At 41.2% G+C, this 22,449-nt stretch overlaps 1 protein-coding gene across 1 annotated transcript in view; it reads left to right on the top strand.

The window, feature by feature from the left end:
• RNFT1 (ring finger protein, transmembrane 1) overlaps positions 1–22,449 on the top strand; it is a 1,122,488-nt gene that overhangs the window by 431,316 nt on the left and 668,723 nt on the right. The window lies entirely within an intron of this gene.

Genomic DNA, 22,449 nt, shown 5'->3' with positions numbered 1-22,449 from the left:
GACTACTTGAAGAATGCTAGTGTCTGCAAGGGAGTCTATGATAACCCCCAGCTTGCAATCATCTGCAAACTTAGTCAGACGTAAACCTTCAATATTTGCTTCCAGTTCAGAGAAATAGATGCCAAAAAGTACTGAGCCCTGGGGCACTCCGATAGTGACTGGCCTCCTTGTGGAGATGGCCTCTCCAATTTTGACCTCCTGGCTCCTATTAGTGAAACAGTTGGCTATCCAGCGGGTGATAAAAGGGTTTATACCTAATTTAGTGAGCTTGTCTGTAATGTGTGACTAAGGGTGTTGAATAAAAGGTTTATTGTCAATATGAAGAATTGAGATTTGGTGAACACAGGGAATGCCGAGTATGTGTTGGCTGATTCCTGTATTGCCGAATTACAATTCTACAAGTGTCCTTTGTAGCAAATGCCACTGTGCATTTGCTTATATGTGATTGACGTTATGAGTAGAGATCGCAGTAAAGTGCAGACTGGGAAATTTTCTCTCTTCCTCACTGTATTGTGATCTCCGAGTTGGAATGTATAATTTGCAGGGGTTGGGGGGGTGCAGAGGGCTTGTCTGCCTGCAAAAAAATGTGAATGTCAGCAGTGTGCAGTACTGAACTGAGTATGTTCATACTGCTGGAAAATAGGCAGGTAAGTGGTATCAGGTAATAAAAGAAGGATGTCTGGCATTGAAAAATGCCAAATTTGATATTGTTGGTCTTTTGTTTCGACAGTGTCAACTAATTAATATGCAGACCATTGGCATTTTTGCTCTGAATTTTGACCACACGCCATTATGACGTTTGTGAATTTGATAGTAAACTGAACAAAAAGCCTTGGCCAGTTTGAGGTAAGCTGTGTGCAGTGTTGCCCTCATTCATTGATTTGGAGACAGTCTTAGAGAAGTAGACATGACCTTCTTATTATGAAAATGTAAACATAAATATGAATATTAAGTGGCAAATTAATTGATTTTTAATCTAGCATGTCTTACAGTAGAGAAATCAATTTTAATATCATTTTACTGTCTGCACTTTCTAACACTGCCTGTTAGCTGCTAAGTCACTCAGTTAATGAAGTCAGGCCCAAAAAGGTCGGGACTTCGTAAGAAGGTATGGGTGTGAACTGGAAATGTACAAAAATGGCATTGTAGGTTTGAGAGATTTAGTCCCCTTTATACAAGTCATGCTAGACATATGTAAATAGAGTGGCAGTAGTGTGTGTCGCAGGCATATTGGTGCAGCTTCTGGAACATATTTTCATTTTGCTTGAATTACTCTGATTTAGCAGTAGTTTAAAATGCTCAACAAAATAAACTAGATGAACTCATGAGGGCTTCCAACTTTTAATCTAAGTGGTGACAAACCTTCTCCCTCATTCTTTCTGAGGTATCAAAACTGTCATTGTAATCCAGGAGGTATTAATTGTCCTTTCTTGCTTCTAACTCAAAGAATTGTTAGCAGGCATTTAAAGTATTTTGCAAATCAACAATTTATGCAGTGGGAAGATTAGAGTTTTATCTGGAATGTTTGTAAAATGTTGTGGCTATTTAAAAATAGTTTCTTTGCTATGCAGCGCAGAATAAAATAAGTCCAGCTTTTTATTGAATTTGAGTTAGATATCTTTGCTTTCTACTGAACCACAAATGACTTGGTGCATGATGTTCTCCCACCCACTTTTGTACTGGCAGTCTTGTTACACTGTCATGTCAACACTTCATCCAAACCATTATCACTGAGCATGACAAATTAGTAGTTTTTCTGAGTTGTGAACATTGCCAAGATTTGTAAGATTATGACATTTACTGTAAACAGTGGACTGTTGGTGAGTTAACATGTATAATGTATTCTATACTTTATTAGTATTGTGTTTTGGTGTGCTTTTTTTTCTCTCTTCACATATCCTATGTGCCTTGTGGTATGAAAAGGAGCTTGGTGCCACCACTGCTTCTTAGTAGTTTGTTTTCACAAATTTGTCAGTATCGACTAAAATGCTTTTGGCAGATTGTTTTCCAGTCTGCATAATTTACTTTGTAGAAATATTCTTTCTTGTTAAATTTGACTGCTTGCCACTGTAGTTTGGCGCTTTTCCTAGAGGTGTTTTAAATGTGTGTCATGGCTGTTTTTACTAAAAATTAAAGCATCCATTATGCACTGTATCTTAGATGTAAGTGTCCAGCACTGGTTTATCAAGGATTCATTTTCTTCTGTCTGTAATATTTGATAATACAGAGACGTTATTGTTATTTTCAAAGTGATAGTCACCAAAAGAGGACTTTCCTAAGTGTTTAAACAAAACTTCAGCAGAAGCTTAAGGGTTTCATGTTCCACCTTTGAGAAGGGGAGTGTTCCTGAAAAGAGAAACACTCATTTTTTTTTCAAATAGTTATTTTGTTGAAACACTGACTGTGTTTCTTGTTTGTTTGAATCGCTGTTTCTTCAAAGAGTGTTGGGTGGACACTTGCTTTTTTCCCCAAATGTTTTATGATTTTGGTTTTATTATAGGCAAGTTTATGGGGTTTTGGAAGACATGGAGAATTGCTTCCTGTTTTTTTTTTTTTTTTTGGTGGGACTGTGTGTAGGGATCATGATACACTAGACTGACTTCAGGAGTTTATCTGCTAGAAAATCTTAGCTGTAATACATTTCCCTTATGATACATACACCATAGCTACATTTTATTACTTCTCTGAATTATTGTAGCTTTATAGTTTTGTAATTCAACCTTGGTAGGGTGTTTTAATACTGCATTATAGTGATGATGTACTCCTGGTGTAACCAAGTCATTCCCTTTACATAGGTATATGAAAGAATTGATAAGACTATAGTATACTGGAATTAACTGGAAACAACTGAAATGAGACTGGAATGAAAGTATTTATCTGTTAATTACCTAAACTTGTGCTCAGCAGGTGATAGTCTCTCCTTTGTGCCAAGTCTTTTGTACTTTTCAGAATGAATTCTGCAAACACTGTAGTTCGGTTAATAAGGCTTTATTAGATGTTCACAGTATCTGAATGCTGTCTTCATTAACAGTGCTGATAAACAATAACAGTCTGTAGAAATGCAAGGTAGTAATAACGGTGCTGCTTAATATATCCAAAGATTTTGCACATATATTCTTATTCTCCTAAATGAGATAAACTGAAACAATCTTTATTTGACCTGTCTTCTGTACTCATGCTCGAGTGTCTGTATTGTAGAGACCCTTTTACATTCAAGTCCAAAAGCTAACTCATATTCTAAAATGCTAGATATTTTGTCTTTTCTGTATGTCAGTCCAAAATAACTAACTGACTTTACTGTCTGCAGTATTTCCTAATGTACCAAAATCCTGTAGTGCTTTTCAAGCCTTTTTTAGCCTTGGTTTCCAAACCTTATCTTGCATGTCCCTTTATCTAGCATTCCATTACTATGTACATCTTTCCCTGAGTAAGGAACATTCTGTAGCTTTCCCTGAAACCTTATTTCTGTACAGCCTTGCTGACTAAGCATAAGATCCATCTTTCTCTTGAGAAAAAAACATTCTATATTTCTTTGAAACTGAATGCATACATGTCTGACTTTATATTTTCAGGCCCATTATTCTACCTTAATGCACTATAGTGAATTTGCTAAGAATGTCCTCACTCTAACAACTCCCCCTGAGGTCACTAACAAAAGTTTACAGGGACCTTCTTTTGTAGTTACTTTATATCTGTATTGCTTACTACTGTAATCTGGTTTGAATATACAGGCTTTATGCCACCTTACTAATAATTTGCAGATGTGTAATAAACTTGCAGTTTCAATTTTAACCATTAAGTCTCACTTGAGCATATATGGCCTGTTTGGATTGAAGTCTCCTAACTTTGATGTCTCTTAACTTTAGGATTTAATTATAACTGAGCAATTGTTTTTATCTGGTGAATAAACTTACAATTTTAATTTTGACCACTAGGTGTCACTTTTGTTTGGATTGAAGTCTGTTAACTTTATGATTTAATTTCCATATTACCTAGATCCATAGGCTTTAGAGTCTTTGTCTAAGTTCTGATGTATGTGCGATATAGCCAAAACCTGCACATTATTCTGAAAATCTCTCTCTTTTAATTCTGTTTTTTAAAGCAGATTAGGCCATGTAATTATTTTAACCCTGCTGTTCCAGAAACAGCATGAAGAAAATCCCATACACATCTTTAACCTGTCTAAATGAGTCTTCATTTAAGATAGACAGAGTACGAACTATTAACCCTGTCTATTTTACTTCCCTATCTCTGTATGTTCTAATGGTAAAATTACACTGTCTATTGCGTATGTTTTTTACCTTATGAACTGTTGCCTTATTGTACCACGATGTGTCTGTCTTATAGCAAATGAAACCTTTTCCTGTTGTCCATTGATTTAAATATTTAAACATTGTACTGTTTAATCCATTTTCTTTTTTTATTGTATAGCCTATCAAGCATGATGGGTATTTTCTGAAGTCTAACTGAAATCAGCACTAGAGGGGTACCTTTTTAACTGGTTTTGAGTCATAAATACCATATACCGTATTGACTTGTGTCTGTAAACTTTTTATTTACCTTTTTAATTTCTTTGTGATGTAATAGATGTCTGCCTCTTAAGTTTGTGTCTGAAATATCCTGTAAATATTTATTAGCTATAATAGTTTACTAAAACTTATGATCTGAAGTTGTTTTCATTTGGTCTTCAACCTGTGGGGCACTGATCCGGGACGTATTCAACTTGGCTGCCTTTTACCAGCATTGGATCTGAGCTCCAAGCTCCTCCCCTACCCATAATGCCCCTGTCTCCTTCCTCCCTTCAGATCTCATTTGCCATGTGTAACAGCAACATCATGATCCATGCTGTAGGCAGTTTTGGGTAAGTTTTTTTTGGTTCTATATTACATAGTCGAAGTTCCATGACTTCAATTGACATATGTATGAACACATATGTCCAAAGTTACAGAACTTCGACTATGCATAAAAAAAATAAATAAATAAAAACTAAAGGTTATATGCAGGGGGGCATTGTAGCACAATCTCAGAGTTGGTATATTTAAAGAGTGGGGGGTGTGGGGGGGTGCAGGGGGGCTTGCCCCCCTTACAGCCCTCAGGTATGTTCTTTTTTTTTTTTTTCCAATCGAAGTATGACAACTAAGAACTTATGGTTTCGACCATGTTATGTTCGAAGTTATCATACTTTGACTATGTAATATAGACCCTTTTTGTTGTGCTTTAGCTGTATTTTCCAACTTTCTATCTCCCATTTCACTTTTTTCCTTCTTCTTGAGCTCAGGAGTCGGTCGTTAGGTGAAAAAAAATAGCTTTCCTTCTGCTTTTCCCCTCTCTATTTCTTCTCTAGAGTGTGCATGTTGTGAGTGCCATTGGTCTCTCTCTCTCTCTTCATTTACTATGGCTGAGACACCCAAACCCAGGGTTCAGCAAGTGTACAGAATGTGGCCATAAACTCTCCCCAGTGAATGGCCATACTCACTGTGTAGTTTGTTTAGGGTGTCCCTCACATTGATTCCTTTTGCTCAATCTCTGTGGGGTTCAGTCCCTGCGCATTGATCCACAGGAGGAATAAGCTCATCCGTAAGGGCCTCCTCCCTCCTCCTACCATGGAGGCCCCAGCTTTTACTTCAGCTTTCTCTACCCTGGCCTCTGGGACTCAACCTCCCGCCAAAAGGACCAGGAACAGAGAGAAGCGCAAATATAGGGACCAGGATAAGCCGAGGAAGCAGGCCCTGACCGTGGTTCCTCAGCCGAGCCAGCAGTGAAATCTTGTCCAGCTGCTAGCTCGGATTCTCCCTGACTTTGTTCTCCATGCTTCTCCCTGGAGCTGGTGGTGTCTTGGGTCCATTCCCCAGAATCTGCTTCCCCTTAGTGCCTCTGTAGGCCAGTGTCAGTGGCCTCTTGTGCCAGGTCCACCCGCAGCTTCTCTGAAGTCGAGACGGACAGGAGGATGCAGAAATTCCATCTGCACACACATTCAGATGGGAGTCTTGCCTGCCCCCTCCCCCGACAGGGCTGGGGGCATGCTGTCTGCCTTAATCCCAATCACTCCTTCTCCTGTCCGACCCCTAGTTTTGGAGTCTTTGGGTCTGAGGCTCCTCAGTGTACTCTCTACCTCAACGCGGACCATTGCTCTGAGCGGATCGGCTCCAACCAGCTGTCAGAGCCATAACCTCTGCGGCAGATCTGATGTGGTGGTTTTGGCTCCGAGTTTTTCGGAGTCTAGCTGTCTGTTCGGTGTCTCAGCACCTGAAGGTTTGGCTCCAACTCTCCTCTTGATTCAGAGGATTAAGGACCCGGTGACGGTCCCAGCTATAGGGATGTGTTCTCCTTTTGCTTTTGACATGGTGGAGAGGGTCCTCTGTTCCATCGAGACCCTTGGCTTCCTTTGTGTCTGGTCCAAATTTCGCCATCCAAGCACCTCAAAGACAGCCTGCTGCCTCACTGCCTCAGGGAGTTTTACCCCACAGCAACAGCTTGACATTTTTGAGTCCTCCCCAGGGACCTTTCCTGAGGAGGCTCCTTGAAAACACATGTGTAAATAACGGCACTTAGACTTCCCACCAGAGTCCCTCAAGGAGGACACCAACATGGAGGGAAGGGGAAGGTTCCCCCCGGTCAACCACAGAGGATGTCTCCTTTGGAGACATCATGGAGAACCTTCTTCAGCGCGGGGGGTGGTCTGCCCAAAAGCCCAACCTTGAAGAGTCAGTGTTCAGGAGGCCATTTAGAGCATGACCCTTTACATGCTGGGTATCCCCTCCTACGGGATCCCCTGGTGGATCTCGTTGCGTCTTGGGTGTGGAAGGAGCCCAACACAGTGCAGCCTATCCCCAAATGCCCTGATAAGATTCTCAGTGCCCCATCTGATAAACCACACTAGTGAAAGGATCCCCTGTCGATGCCATGGTGGTGATGGTGGCCACCAAGCAGGAGCTCACGTAGGAGAACTCCATGGTCCATCCTCCAGACCTTAGACCATTTTGAGAAGCGGGTCTATGCTTCAGCAACATTCTCTGTGCGTGCGCTGAACTACATGGCACACGTTATTAGGCTTCAGCGAGACCTAGTTAGAGATCACGAGTCTACCCAGGGTCCATGTCAGTGGAGGAAAAGAGGGATGTCCTTCAAGGATGCATCTGCAGTCCTTACAAATGGGTTGTCCTGTCGTCAGGCAGCCCTTCGGTCGGCCGGATTCCAAAGTCTGGGTCTGGCCTCGGCTGGTGTCGCACTTCACCCGACGTCATCTCTGCTGGTCTTCGGGTATAAAGGCATCAGCCGACGCCATTTTCCTCAGTCTTTCTTGCCGCGTGGCGCCCGAAGCAGAAGCTGTTCGCAAGTGCCGGTCGGTCAGATCCAGAGATTACTACTACCGAATACTACTACGAAGACTTCTAAAAAGCTAAGTACCCCGTTGGGGACTCTTTCTTGCCTCAGCCGATGTCAGAAAAAGTGAACAACTGTTTAACTTGTGGGAAACAAATACCTCATAAAGATTTCCACTCTTACTGCTTACCTTGTTTAGGCCCAGACCACGACGTAGCAGCCTGTTCAGCCTGTGCTTCCTTCAACCGACGAACGCTTAGGCGTCGGTCGGAGTTTGCTAAACAGTTTTTCGGCTCAGATTTTGCGTACATTATGCTGTTGGATCCTCCGACTACTCAAATTGTTAAAAAACGCAAAGAAAAGGACCGACACTCGCAGTCCGCGGTTTCGGCCGAAACCACGGTTAAGCAAACCGCGAGTGTCTCGGTTTCGGCCGAAACTGAGCAAACGGGTCAATCTTCAGCCGAAACCATGACTACTACCGAGGCCCCTGCTACCCTAGTTGAATCGGCCTCTGAAATTTTGCCTACTAATGTGGTTTCTCAAGAATTATCGGACACCATCCCTTTGGATGTCTCTACCCCAGCACGTGGTGCTGCTAGGCCTCCTGCAGCCATGTCTATAAAGGCCTTTGCCAGGGCTAAAGCAGCCAAAACTGCTAAGTCTGTGCCTGTTAAGCCCCCCTCTCACAGGCCCAGTTCCAGTTCTCAAATGCTTACTTTGGCAGAGGATCTCATCTCTTTAATAAGGGGATCCCAATCTCACCCAGACAGGGCCTCTCAACCTCCAGAAAAGAGACCTAGAGCAGAGCCCCCTGAGCCAGTGTCCTCTGATGACTCTTCTGATGATTCAGACAATACAGACCATCCAGAGGCTTCTTTTTCTACTTTTGAAGATTCTGATGCTGAAGAATCTATCCCTTCTGCCTCTCCACCAGAGGAATTTTCCTTTGGGGAAACCTTACATGCCATGAGAGAACAATTCCAATGGCAGGGACAAGATTTCTCAGATTCAAGGAAAAGGCTTAGGACCTTTCTACACTTACCACAACACAGACCCTTAGCTATACCTCCAGTTCTTCCTGTTGTGGATGATGCATTTAATGATGTTTGCACTGCTCCTGATACTTTACCTCCTGCCCCTGCCAGGCCCGATAGGTTTTACAGGGTACCGGACACTCATCACCACTTATACAAGGCTCCTCTTGCAGATCCTGAGACTATCTCCCAGGGGCCTAAGGCAGTAGCTTCGACCTCAGCGAAAAACCCTCTCCCTTCTGAAAGGGAAGCCAGGTCCTTGGAGAGATGGGGAAAAAAAGTATACACCTCTGCTACTTTCTCAGCTAGAGCTTTGAACTGTCACTTTCATATGATCCAATACCAAGAGTTTATGCTTGATCAGTTAACTAAGAAACTGTCCTCTGATGATTCCTTAGATAAGAAATATGTTTTAGAAATGGTGAATAACATACAGCAGGTTAGTAACCATTCTTTAAAATGTGGCTATGATGCACTGGAGGCTTCATTTAGATCAGCCATGACTGGCACAGTTATAAGAAGGCATGCATGGTTGAAAGAACAGGTCTTGCCGGATCATGTTAAAGCAAAGCTATTAGATGCTCCTATGGATAAGCTCAGTCTATTTGGTTCTCCTGCCCAACAAGTAATGAAGAAAATGGAAGAGAAGGCAAAATCTGTACAAACAGTTAAAGATTTCTTACAGGTTCAGCCCCCAAGGTTTAGCAGGAACTGGCCTTCCAAAAATTGGTCCTTTCCAGATTCCTCTAAATCTCAGAGAGGCAGGAATAGACGTTCCAGAGGCAGAAATCAATCCAGAGGAGGTGCCTACAGGGGACGCCAGTGGCAAGGCAATAACCAACGAGGCACAGATACAACCACTACCACTGCAACAGGACAATCACAGTGACTTGGCTCTGACACCGCCTACCAGGGAACAAACAGCAGCACCCTTAGGCGGAAAGTTAGCCTTATTTTCAAAAAATTGGCACTATATCACAAGAGACAAGTGGATTTTACAAACTATAGACCAAGGCTACAGGTTTCATTTCCACACCTTACCAGTAAAAAGAGGAATGCCAAACCTACCACCAAATCAAAAGACAGAAGCTCTAAAACAAATAGCTCAATTAATAAAGATGAGAGCTGTGGAAAGGGTACCACCTACAGAACAGGGCAAGGGATTTTACTCCAGACTCTTCCTAGTACCAAGAAAAGAGAAAAGTTGGAGACCTATTCTCGACCTGTCCGCTTTAAACACATTCATCATTGTTCCAAAATTCAAAATGCTGACCCTACAGCAACTTCTTCCCATGCTGGGCAAGGAGTGTTGGCTGGTAACTCTAGATCTCAAGGAGGCATACCTGCACGTCCCCATACGACCAAATTGCAGAAGATACCTCAGATTTCTTGCAGGATCAGAGCATTATCAATTCTCAGCATTGCCCTTTGGCTTATCTACTGCGCCCAGAGTGTTCACAAAATGCCTGGCATCAGTAATCGCCCATCGCAGGCTACAGGGAATCCAAATTTATCCATACCTGGACGACTGCCTGATACAAGCGGACAACAAAAGCAAGCTGACACAAGACTTACAAAGAGTCATTTGCTTACTAAAAGCCCTGGGATACACAGTCAATTTAAAAAAGTCAAGACTGATACCATCCCAAACAAGAACATTCTTGGGTGCAGAATTGGACACAGTAAAACAGATGGCATTCCTAACTGCAGAAAAACAAGAACAACTTCCTCTTTACTTCTTGGCATTAACAAAGCAGAACAAACTAACAGCAAGGAAAGTACTGCAGGCCTTGGGCTTCATGGCATCCTGCATAATCCTGGTCCCCCATGCCAGACTGCATATGAGAAAGCTACAATGGTACCTAAAGAATTTATGGTCTCAACACAGGCACAGCTTAGAAGCCGAAATACCACTAATCCCATGCCTGAAACAAGAGTTCCTATGGTGGGCTCAGGCATGCCAGTCAAACCCAGGTTTGTCTTTCCACAACATTCAAACAAGTCAAACCATCACAACAGACGCCTCAGACCTAGGTTGGGGGGCCCACATGCTGGACAAGTGCATTCAAGGCTTATGGACTCCAGATCAGCTGCACCTGCACATAAATCAAAAAGAAATGCTGGCAGTAAAACTAGCAATCCAGAATTTCAGACCATTCCTCAAAGAAGGTCAATTGATGATAAGGACAGACAACACCAGAGTCATGTGGTACATCAACAAACAGGGAGGCACTCATTCATACCCTCTATGCCGAATGGCTTTGGACCTATGGAATATGGCTCTGAGCTACAACATTCAGTTACAGGCAATATTTGTACCGGGAAAAGAAAACATCCTAGCAGACATGTTAAGCAGAACTACCTCGGATGCTCACGAATGGATGCTACACCCGGACATCTTCAAGGCCATCACAAAGAAATGGGGAATGCCACAAATAGACCTATTCGCATCCCCACTCAATCACCAGCTCAAGAAATTCTGCACAAGGACATACCACCCACTTGCTTGGAAGGTGGACTCTCTATCCTTCAGTTGGAAAGGCCTGACAGCATATGCATTCCCACCTCTTCCTTTGATTCACAAGGTACTACTGAAAATCAAAGAGGAATGTCCAAGGATAATTCTGATAGCTCCAAATTGGCCAAGACAACATTGGTACCCATTGCTGAGGAGCATGTCTCGGGGGGAAACGTGGACTCTGCCCCTGATTCCTTTGATGTTAACTCAGAGCAACTACAACATCCTGCATCCAAACCTGAAAACTCTGCAACTGACTGCCTGGAACATTACATAAGAGCAACTAACCCAGATTTATCCCAAAGGGTTAAAGACATTATCCTTGAGGCCCGCAGACCTTCAACAAGAAGGAACTATGCAGGAAAATGGAAAAGGTTTGTCGTTTGGAGTACTGAAAGAGGGAAAGATGTGTCAAAGATAGATATTGCCAACATCCTGGAGTATTTGGCAGAGCTTCTCCATACAGGCCTGTCCTATTCCTCCATCAAGATACATGCATCAGCTATTTCTGCAGAATACAGCTTCGATCCCCCTGTCTTCTCACATCCTCTACTCAGGCAGTTCCTCACAGGAATTAAGAATGTAAAACCTCCTAGGAAACCACCCTTACCAGCATGGGACTTGAACTTTGTGCTAGAAAAATTGACACTCCCTCCATTCGAACCAGCAGCAACAGCAGATCTTCAACATCTATCCTGGAAAACTGCTTTCCTACTGGCAATTACTTCAGCAAGAAGGGTTTCGGAACTACAGGCTTTAATGGCAGTACAACCCTTCCTAATCTTCCATCAAGATAGAGTGTCCATGAGAACTAATCCTACATTTATGCCTAAGGTGGTATCCAGAGTGTCTCTAAACCAGGCAATCCACCTACCTACCTTCTTTCCCAATCCACAGAACAGGGGGGAAAGGCTGCTGCATACCTTGGATGTACATAGACAGTTGCGCTACTACCTGGACAGAACCAAGGGCAATAGAAAAACTGACCAGCTTCTAGTAGCTTATGCAACAGGAAGGGAAGGAAAAGCAATTTCCACAGACAATCTCCAAGTGGATAGGAAATTGCATAAGATTCTGTTACTCCTACCATGGAAAGCAAATTCCACAGAACATAAGGCCTCATTCTACAAGGGCTACAGCCACTACCACAGCTTTCTTACGAGGAGTGGCTACCAAGGACATTATTGAGGCGGCTACTTGGACCTCCGTGCATACATTTGCCAAGCATTATAACTTACCTCTATACTCTAGATCCCGAGCAGGGTTTGCCACTGCTGTTTTGCAAGGGATCCTGACTACACCATAATTCTTCTTCCTCCTCCCCTAGTTTGGCTATGGTATTCTACCCATTTGTAAGGACTGCAGATGCATCCTTGAAGGACATAGTACAGTTTTGTACCTACCATAAATGTAGATGTCCGAACAGGATAGCATCTGCAGTCAGGATTACCCACCCTCCTTCCCCTCTGTGGTACTCCTAGGGTATTTACCCTCCTAATAGCTAGCTGGGGGGGATCTCTTATGGTGTATTTGTTTGTACATATGTACATACATGCTTATTTTTTGTGTTTGCCTTCTACCTTTTTGGAAACATTGGCATTTATCCAAAATTTTAGCTTTCCAAGAGGGCAACTGGCATCTGGGGCAAGAAACACTGAGGAAAATGGCGTCGGCTGATGCCTTTATACCCGAAGACCAGCAGAGATGACGTCGGGTGAAGTGCGACACCAGCCAAGGCCAGACCCAGACTTTGGAATCCGGCCGACCGAAGGGCTGCCTGACGACAGGACAACCCATTTGTAAGGACTGCAGATGCTATCCTGTTCGGACATCTACATTTATGGTAGGTACAAAACTGTACTTTTTCTTCTCTCGGTCGACCACCCTCATCTCCATTGCCAGTACCTCTATGAAGCTTCTATCTCACGCCACCGAGGGTGCCACTAGAGCAGCCAGAGCAGGCGTTGCCATCGGACGTCACACCTGGCTCCAACTTTGTACCTTTTCAGAGCCCTTCAAGGTGTCTTTTACAAATGCCCCGTATGATGGTTCCACTCTCTTTGGAAATATGGTCCGTGACACACTGGTCCAGAGCGAGAAGGAAGGGAAGACTGTCAGCTGTTGGAATCCGCTTTTCAACCCCTCAATGAACCTTCTCCAGGAATCAGCAAGGGGCAAAGATGTGGTCCTCGAAGTCTCAGGATTATTCCCAGAACGCTCAGGATTCACCTTCTCCCAGAGGCAGAGGAGGATTTTACAGATACCACCTTCATGGCAGAGGAGGTCCAAGGAACAAAGGGTCTCGGGATTCTTTCCCGGACAGGCCTCCACAGCAGGGCTGCTGTGCAGGCCTGCCCAGCAGCCCTGAAGGGTTGCCCAACTGCTCATCTCTGAGGCAGTCGGGGGTTGACTTTTGCTCCACCCAACGACCTGAGAGTCCATTACAGATGATTGTTGGGTGTTACAGATCATATCCAGAGGATATTCAATCCCCTTCAAATGGAGACCACTCCCTCTCAAACACCTCCCAGATATTCCACCTGTGGAAAGGGAGGATGCAGCAGTGGAAATTTCCAAGCTGCTCAAAAAGCGATTCATCTAGTCTGTTCCCCCCAGACCAGTCTGGATTAGGCATCTATTCCGGGTTCTTTTTAGTGCCAAAGACCGGGGACTTAAGACCAATCCTGGATCTGTCAACCCTAAAACTAGCAGTTGCCAAGACGAAATTCTAGATGATCACACTCCAATCTATCCTGCCCTTCCTACAGGAGAATGACTGGATGTGCTCGGTGGACCTCCAGGACAGGACGCATACTATCACATCAGAATGGACAGATGCTCTCGGAGATTCCTCCACTTCCAGCTGGGGGCCAATCATTACCAGTTCAGAGTGCTACCTTTTGGTCTCACCACAGCCCCCACGGTGTTCACCAAAGTCATGGTGGTGGTAGCAGCTCACCTGTGGCTGCAAGGGCTTCCACGTGTTCCCTTACTCATACGATTTACTCCTGTCCACTCCCTCCAGGCATCGACTTTGCCAAGCCTGGGATTCCCTCATCCAGATGGCTCTCTATCTGGGCATCACCATAAATCCCAACAAGTCCCAGTTAGAACCAGTTCAAATTTCGGATTTCATTGAAGCATGGTTAGACACCGTTCAGACCAAAATCTTTTTGAGACAAGGCAGACTTAAGTCCCTTAAACATCATGTCTTGTACATCCTTCAAGCCCAATCTCCCCCAGCAGAATTTGTCTTAAGGACATTGGGGTCCATGGCAGCCATGATCACCCTCTTACCCACAACTCCGGTTACACATAAGGGTGCTCCAGTGGACGCTAGCACATGAGGGTGCTCCAATGGACGCTAGCAGTCCTGTGGTCATTTCTAGATCTACAGTTGTTCCATCCTTTGCGTGTATCTTGAGCCTGCAGGGATTCTCTTCTGTGGTGGGTTCAATCCCTGGACCTGCTTTTGGGTCGTCCATTTATTCTTCCTTCCCCACTGACACCTCCCTACTCGGGTGGGGGGGGGCATTGCTTGATAAGGACAGTCCAAGGTGCGTGGTCTTCCCTGGAGACCCAGTTGCATATCATTGTCCTGGAGATGAGGGTGGTGCTATTGGCATTGCAAGCTCTTCATACCCATCTTCCCCTACGGACGATTGCCATCCAGACAGACAACATGTTGGTAGTCTGGTTCATCAACAAACAGGGGGGAATCAGGTCTTACCCCCTTTGTCTCAAAGCCATGAGATTGTGGGAGTGGGTGATCTCCACTGGACATTTTCTGGTGACAACACACATTCTGGGGAGGTCCAACATCTAGCAGACAGGCTACGCAGGTCTGTTCTGATGCTTTATGAGTGGTATCTGAATCCTTCAGTAGTGAAACAGATCTTTCTAAAGTGGGGTCAGTCTTGCTGCAGCCTCTCCTTCCAACATGAAGTGCAGTGAGGTTTTTCGCTCTGAACCCCCCTTCAGGGAGTTCCCCAGCGATGCTCTGGTTCATGCTTGGCCCTACTGTCTTCTCTGTGCTTATTCTCCAGTTCCCCTGATTCCAAAGTTTATTCAGAAAGTGCAATGGCTGGGGAGCTCAGTCATACTCATTGCCCTCTTGTGGCCTCACCAAGTATGGTTCCCTTCTCTGTAGTCTCATGCAGTGCATCCTCCCTGGATGCTGTATCCCCTTCTGGATCTGATTTCACATCCCTCAAGGATTCCACATCCAGATCTGGCCAGCCTGAAGCTAACCGAATGGCTGCTCCATTTCCTATGATAGTTAGACCCTCCCGGGCTATCTTTTCTAGTTAAGAAGATATTGGTAGCAGCTCATAAGTCTTCCACTAGGAAGGTTTATTCTAGTAAGTGGAAGCGTTTTTTGATTTGGGCATCCCAGCGTAACTTGGATCATTTTACTGCCCTGGTGCCTGCTATTTTAGAGTTTTTGGCAGATATATTTCAACAGGGTGCCAGTTTTTCTATGGTTAAAGTCCAGCTGGCGACTATTTCTAACTTCCACATAGGGGATAATTCAGCTTCCCTGAGTTCTTCTAAGCTCTGTACAGCCTTTTTGAAGGGCACTTTTCTTCTTAAGCCACCAGTCAAGGAACTAATGCCTCCTTGGGACTTTACTTTGGTCCTCCAAGCCTTGGTTTCTTCCTCCTTTGAACCTGCTGCTTCGGTGTATTTGCAGTTCCTGTCTTGGAAAACAGCCTTCTTGATTGCCATTACGTCAGCTAAGAGAGTGTCGGAGCTTCAAGCCTTATTGATTTAAGCCTCCTTATTTGATCTTCCATAAAGACGGTGTCCTTGCACAGTAGTCCTTCTTTCCTTCCAAAAGTGGCCTTGGAAACCAACATTAGTCAGGTTATCAATCTCTCTGTTTTCTGAACTTTCAGAATAAGGGAGAGTATAAATTGCACCTGGTAGATGTTCATAGACAGTTACGATTTTATTTGTGTAGAACAAAGGCCTTTCACAAGTCTGATCAACTTTTTGTTTCCTACACTAAGCCCTTTTTAGGGAAACCCACATCGAAGGTCACCATTGCTCATTGTATCTCTCAGTGCATACGCCTGGCATATTCAACCAAAGGATTATCTCTGCTGGGTCACAATAAGGTGCATTCTACTAGGTTTATGGCTTCTTCAGTTGCCTTTTCATCCAGAGTTTCTCAGGATGACATTTGCTCTGTGGCTACCTAGGCATCTTCTCATACTTTCATTTCCCATTACAAGTTGGACTTTTTATTCAGAAGCAGGGCATCCTTTGGCTCTGCCGTGCTCTGGAATATCCTTCCATGAGGGCCTCCCGGGTTTTTAGTAGCTGGGGCCTCTGTCCCACAGGTTGAAGACCAAATGAAAACAACTTCAGATAAAGAAGTTATGTACTCACCATAATGTCCCATCTGAGTTGTTGCTTTTCATTTGTCTTCAACCACCCCCCTCCTTCCCCCTGCCTTATGTGGGCTGCATGCTTATCTGGCTGGAAGAGACATGGCCTTTATTTTGGCAAAACTGGTAATTTCTTATGTTACACTCTGGGTAATTTTGTCAAGGGTTAAGGTATTGTATCAGGTTGGGATGCTATGGGGAGCAGCAAACTCGATCTGAAGGGAGGAAGGAGGTAGGGACATTATGGGTAGGGGAGGAACTTGGAGCTCAGATATGATGCTGGTAAAAGGTGGCTGAGTCAAATCCGTCCCAGATCCATGTCCCACAGGTTGAAGACAAATGAAAAGCAACAACTCAGATGGAATGTTATAGTGAGTACATAACTTCTTTTTATCTGTATTTCAGGTCTTTACCTTTCCATTTTCTGTTGGTGTCCTTTTAACTTTCTGACTAATATACAATAATTATGTAAATTGCACTCTAATCTGCAAATTAATTAAATTAAACCTGCCCTGTTATCCCTTGAGTATACTGAATAACTATTACAACCTAGTCTTTAGATAACTTGTCTTAATAGGCTTGTTACAAATAATTCTGTCACTTTACTTTAAAACTAATGACTGTATACAGATGATTGTCACTTTACCCTTAAAGTTAATGACTGAATAATGTAATTTTGTCACTTTACCCTTAAAACTAATGATTGAATAATGTGAACAATAATGTAGTAGAAATGTATGATGCAATAAGCCTGTTACACATTCTGTCACTTTACCCTTAAAACTGACTGAATAATGTGAAGCAGAAATGTATAACTGAGTATTAATGTTCTGAAATTGGACTGAAATGTACTATAATGAACACATAACTTGAGTATGGATGTCATTCTGAATCTTGACTGAAAATTACATAACTGGACATTTAAAATAGCTGTATATAAATGTTATAATCTGGAAACTAAAGTAATACTGAAGGAATATCTTTTGCCAGTGTTGCCTAAATGCAAATAAAAGCATAAGTGAAAACTGGTAATGTTATATTCTGGAAGCTAAACTATTAGCACCTTTTCCTGTCAGTATTTTCTGAACATAGATAAACTGAAAACTAGTACTGTTATATAACTGTCTGAAAACACAAGAACATTTACATGCTTAATACCTTTTTTGGCAGTGTTACCTGAACACAGATAAAAAAACTGAAATCTGTTAGTTATATTCTTGAGATTAAACTATTAATACTTTTTTGTCAGTATTGTCTGAACGTAGATAAAAACATAAACTGAAAAATTGTACTGTTGTATAACTGTCTGAAAACATAAGAACATTTACATACTTAATACTTTTTTTGACAGAGTTCCCCAAACACACAAAAAATAAACTGAAATCTGTTGATGCTATATTCTGGAGACTGAACTATTAATACCTTTTTGTCAGTATTGTTTGAACATAATTAAAAAACATAAACCAAAAACTAGTACTGTTGTATCATACATTTTAATTTTAAACAAACATTGAAGAAATAACTGAAACACAGAGACAGTCTACTTCTGCACCACAGCTCTTGCCAAATTTTACTGTGCATTGTCCCAGTCATTGATGAGGTATTGGAAGACCTGCTTTAATGTCCAAGTGTCATTTTTATAGTTAAGCCTTTTAAACCTCTCCTTTTCATCTCTTGTGCAAGGCTGGGTGGCTAAAGTTCTTGATGTCTTTAGTATCAGATCCTTAAAATAACATTTGCATAGTTAACAATTAACTGATAGCATTGCCTGTTGCCCTGACTTTATTTACATTTTCCTGCAAGAAATAAACATTTGCTGCTAATAAACTGTTGAAAGTCTGTAAGCAACTGAAAATGTATTACAGTGACATGTAAAGGCTATAACTTTATTATTAAAGCCAACAGAAACCTCAGTTTTCCTGTCATAATCTCAAATGAAACTAAAGTAGTAATCTGACACTGTGCATTACTGTACCTATATAAAATTAATCTTAACTGTTGAAATTTTGACATTTACTTTCGTGACCCTCCGATTTTAACACACTGTTCTGTGAGTGGAACTCCTCCCACTGTCTTACCATAGCTATTTCTTTAGCTGATGTCATTTAACTTTTCAGTACTACTGAATGCTGCAAGAATTTATCATTACTGTCTACAATTTTCTTGGATAAATAGTAAGAACTGTAAGTGCATAAAATGTATTAAATTGATTTTTTACCATACTGCCTTATGGCTTACAATATTGTCTTTAATTCATCTTGCCAAGCTGGCTGTAATCTGATCTTGTGTGCTTGGTAAACTGCGATTTCGGTATGAAATATGCACAATCTTAAACTGATTACATAAACACATTTATTACCAGATTTTAAATGGATCTAATTCTGGAAGTTTACTCATCTTTTATACAAATGTGTTAAGTTTCTTTATCTGGAAGTTTACTTTATATGTCCTTTATACAAGTTCATGAAGTTTCTTTATATAGTATACACATTTATTACTAGACTGATATAGTTCTGGAACTTTACTTGTCTGCCCCTTATAACATAAGAGTTGAACCTGTGGCTTTAATGACTCACATTATTTATGATGCACTCCTTTCATGCATGTTATCTGAATGAAATCTTAACTGTACGTAGCATTGACTTTAAATTTTACATTCTGTAAACTAGCAAAAATTTGTGAATACTTTTTTTGTCTCTGTATTAAGATGATCTTTATGCATTGCAACACTTTAATACATAGCTTTTAACAATGACTGCTAAACAATAGCACAAAAAAAAAAATCATTTGCAAAATCTGTAACTGTAAACCCTTTATTCTGGAAATTAATTTGACTGCCATTTCTGGTATACCTAACACAACATAGATGCATACAGTTACCCTTTTTTTTTTTAACTGGCCACTCAATATGTCTTAGCACTTTTCAGCTGAACTGCAGTTTGTTTTATCTTTAACCCATAAATGGGCATGTTCCTGTTATAACCAATTCTTCAAATTCTGTACATTTGCACAAAGTACTGCATGCAAATTCTTACAAGTGTCATCTGTGTACACTACTATACATTCTGTAGCATTTTTATTTTTCCATAAAACCGTGCTACTGAAGTCTAAAACATACAACTTTGATGACATGTCCATACCTAGTACGGAGCTGTTACACTTCAAACTGTAGCTACTGTAATCGTTGACCCTTTAAATCCTGACAAAACTGCATATGTGACCTCTAGTAAGGGTCTGTTTGCAACTGAAGCAGATTTGTCTGTATTAATCAGTACATTATTTCATAATTGTTCTGTAAACAATGAAATATTGTTATTTCTTTTAACCTTAAACAGTGACAGATAAATGCTCTAGTTTGGTGCTGGACTGCCACACCCTTTATAGATGAGCCGAAAAGTCTTAAAAAAAAATAGAGCTAGCAACAACAGTAAGTTGAGCTATGGAATGCATTTTTTCATTGCTTTGCTCTGAAACAGTGCAATGTTTGCACTAGCTTGTACACTGTGTTTTTTTGTATTTACCATATTGCTACTTAGCTCTGTTTCTAGAATTACCTATAAACAAGAAATTATTACATTCTGAGTATTTGTAATTGAAATTGTACTGTGACTTAACTCTGTATGTTGAATTACATGTGCTGTAGCATGTACTCAAGAATTTGTGTTTGTTTGAAACCATGCAGATAGAAGTTGACTCTGTCTGTGAATCTGCTGCCAAGGTCATCTGTGATTTAACCCTTTTGTGTCTGGAAAGATGCAACATTTCTGAACTAATGACCTTTAACTTTAAAAAAACATTTCTGGAACACATTTTTTTAGACTGCTTTACCCAATTTTAATCTTTAAAACCAAACATTCACTGGTGTCTTAAGTGTGGAAGTATTACTTGACATATTTATACAAAAGGTATGCAAATGACTTTTACTGATGAATTTAAACTTTTTTGAGCTGTTAACTAAAAAATGCATATAAAGTCTTACATAATTTTATGATTCTGGAAGATTGTGTCCTTTCTGACTAGCTTTTTAAACCTTTTTTTTGCTTCTTTGTTGTGTGACGTCGCACTGAAAGACTTTGAAAGTTTGCGGAAATGATGAAGTACGTAGCTGTTAACTGGCTAATGTCTATTTATGTTTTGAAGGAGCACAGCTGAAGGTTGTAGATTTTGTGAAACAGTGCTGGTGTATTGAAATCCTTTGAGGCTTTTTTTTTTTTTAAGTAAACACTGGTGCTGTGCAATCTAACAGCTGCAGTTACTGTATGTAGAGGTAGTCTGCTCTGGCTGTTTTCAGTATGAAGTATTAGTGATGTCTTACTGAAAGTTCTGCTCTGTAAGTTGTAACTAGTGCTGTCAGCTATGTCCTTATTCTGTATGGGGTTTTTACAGTCTTTTGTCTGGAAAAACACTGGTGCCCTGCTGAAAAGTCTGTTAGGAAGCTTCTGTAGTTTCTGATAGAAAAGAAAAAAGTTGTAAAATGCTGGCTACCCCACTTGAAACTGTAAGGGTTACTCATTACAGCTGTATTTGATGAAGTTTGAAGGAGTGTTCCGATTGAACACTGGTGCATGCAGTCTGATTGCTGATAAGGTTGCTTAGAACAAAACACCATTTTTCTGTAGATTGCTCTGTAGAACACATGTAGTCTGACTACTGATGCAAGGTTTCTATGGGGTTTTGTGAATTACTTTTACTGCTTTTTTCCCCATTCATAGTGGCTCGCCATTGAAAGAATTGATAAGACATTAGTATACTGGAATTAACTGGAAATAATTGAAATGAGACTGGAATTAAAGTATGTATCTATTAATTACCCAAACTTGTGCTGAACAAGTGCCAGTCTCTCCTTTATGTGCCAGGTCTTTTGTACATTTCAGAATTAATTCTGCAAACACTGTAGTTCGGTTAATAAGGCTTTATTAGATGTTCACAGTATCTGATACTGTCTTCATTAACAGTGCTGATAAACAATAACAGTCTCTAGGAATGCTGGTTAGTAATAACAGTGCTGCTTAATATATCAAAAGTTTCTGCACTTATATTCTGATTCTCGTAAATAATATAAACTGAAACAGTTTTTATTTGAACGGTCTTCTGTACTTGTGCTCAAGTGTCTGTATTGTAGAGACCTTTTTACATACAAGTCCAAAAGCTAACTCGTTTTCTAAAATGCTGGATATTTAATCTTTTCTGTATGACAGTCCGCACTAGCTGACTGACTTCACTGCCCATGTCTGCAGTATTTCCTAATAATACCAAAACCCTGCAATGCTTTTCACGATTCTTTAGCCTTGGTTTTCAAGCATTGTCTTGCATGTGCCTCTTTTTATCTAGCATTCCATTACTGTGCACATCTTTTCCTTGAGAAAAGAACATTATGTAGCTTTCCCTGAAACCTTATTTCTGTACAACTTATGCTTAGCCAGCAAGATTCAGAAAGGAGCATTCTGTATTTTTCTGAAACTGAATGCATGAATGTCTGACTATTTTCAGGCCTGTTATTCTACCTTAATGTACTGTAGTGAATTTATTAAAAATACCCTCACTCTAACATATCCTTATGAGAGATGCACCATAGCTGCATTTTATTACTTCTCTGAATTGCTGCAGCTGTGTAATTCAACCTTGGTAGGGTCTTTTAATGCTGCATTATAGTGCTATACCCCTGGTGTTACCTAAGTCAGTGCCTTCATATGTCTAATGTGGGTATAGATGTAAAACAATCCGTTACAGTCCTCACTGGTTACTTGTAAATTTTAATGAGGTGGCATTGATTTTGAAATACTTTTTTCTTCATTGTATGCAAATTTTTCCTTTACTTCTTAGCTAGATAGTTCTTCTATGTTGCATTTAATGAAAGTGTTACATGTATAACAATGTTTATTTGTAATGTATATATTGAGATTTGTTTCCAGTTTAAAAAAAAAACATATAAAACATTGCCATGCTGCTACAGGCAAATGTTTTCATTTGTACAAGATTTATAGTGTGTCATTAAACAAATCTTCTATATATATTGCAGTGATGTTAATCTAGGCCTGGAGACTTTCCTTGTTATTTTTAATTGATGATGATTGTTCCACATTATTAGTTAAGGATATTAATAGTATAGCTATATGTCTAATCCCTTTGAAATCATGTGCAATCATTATCAAAATATTAGCGCAGGCAGATCATTAAC

Source organism: Protopterus annectens, chromosome 13.part0 (genome assembly GCF_019279795.1).
Source record: "Protopterus annectens isolate FY-2018-M chromosome 13.part0, PAN1.0, whole genome shotgun sequence".
Classification (NCBI taxonomy): Eukaryota; Metazoa; Chordata; order Ceratodontiformes; family Protopteridae; genus Protopterus; species Protopterus annectens.
The sequence above is the reverse complement of the archived record's forward strand: the minus strand, read 5'-3'. Positions and strand labels throughout refer to the sequence as shown.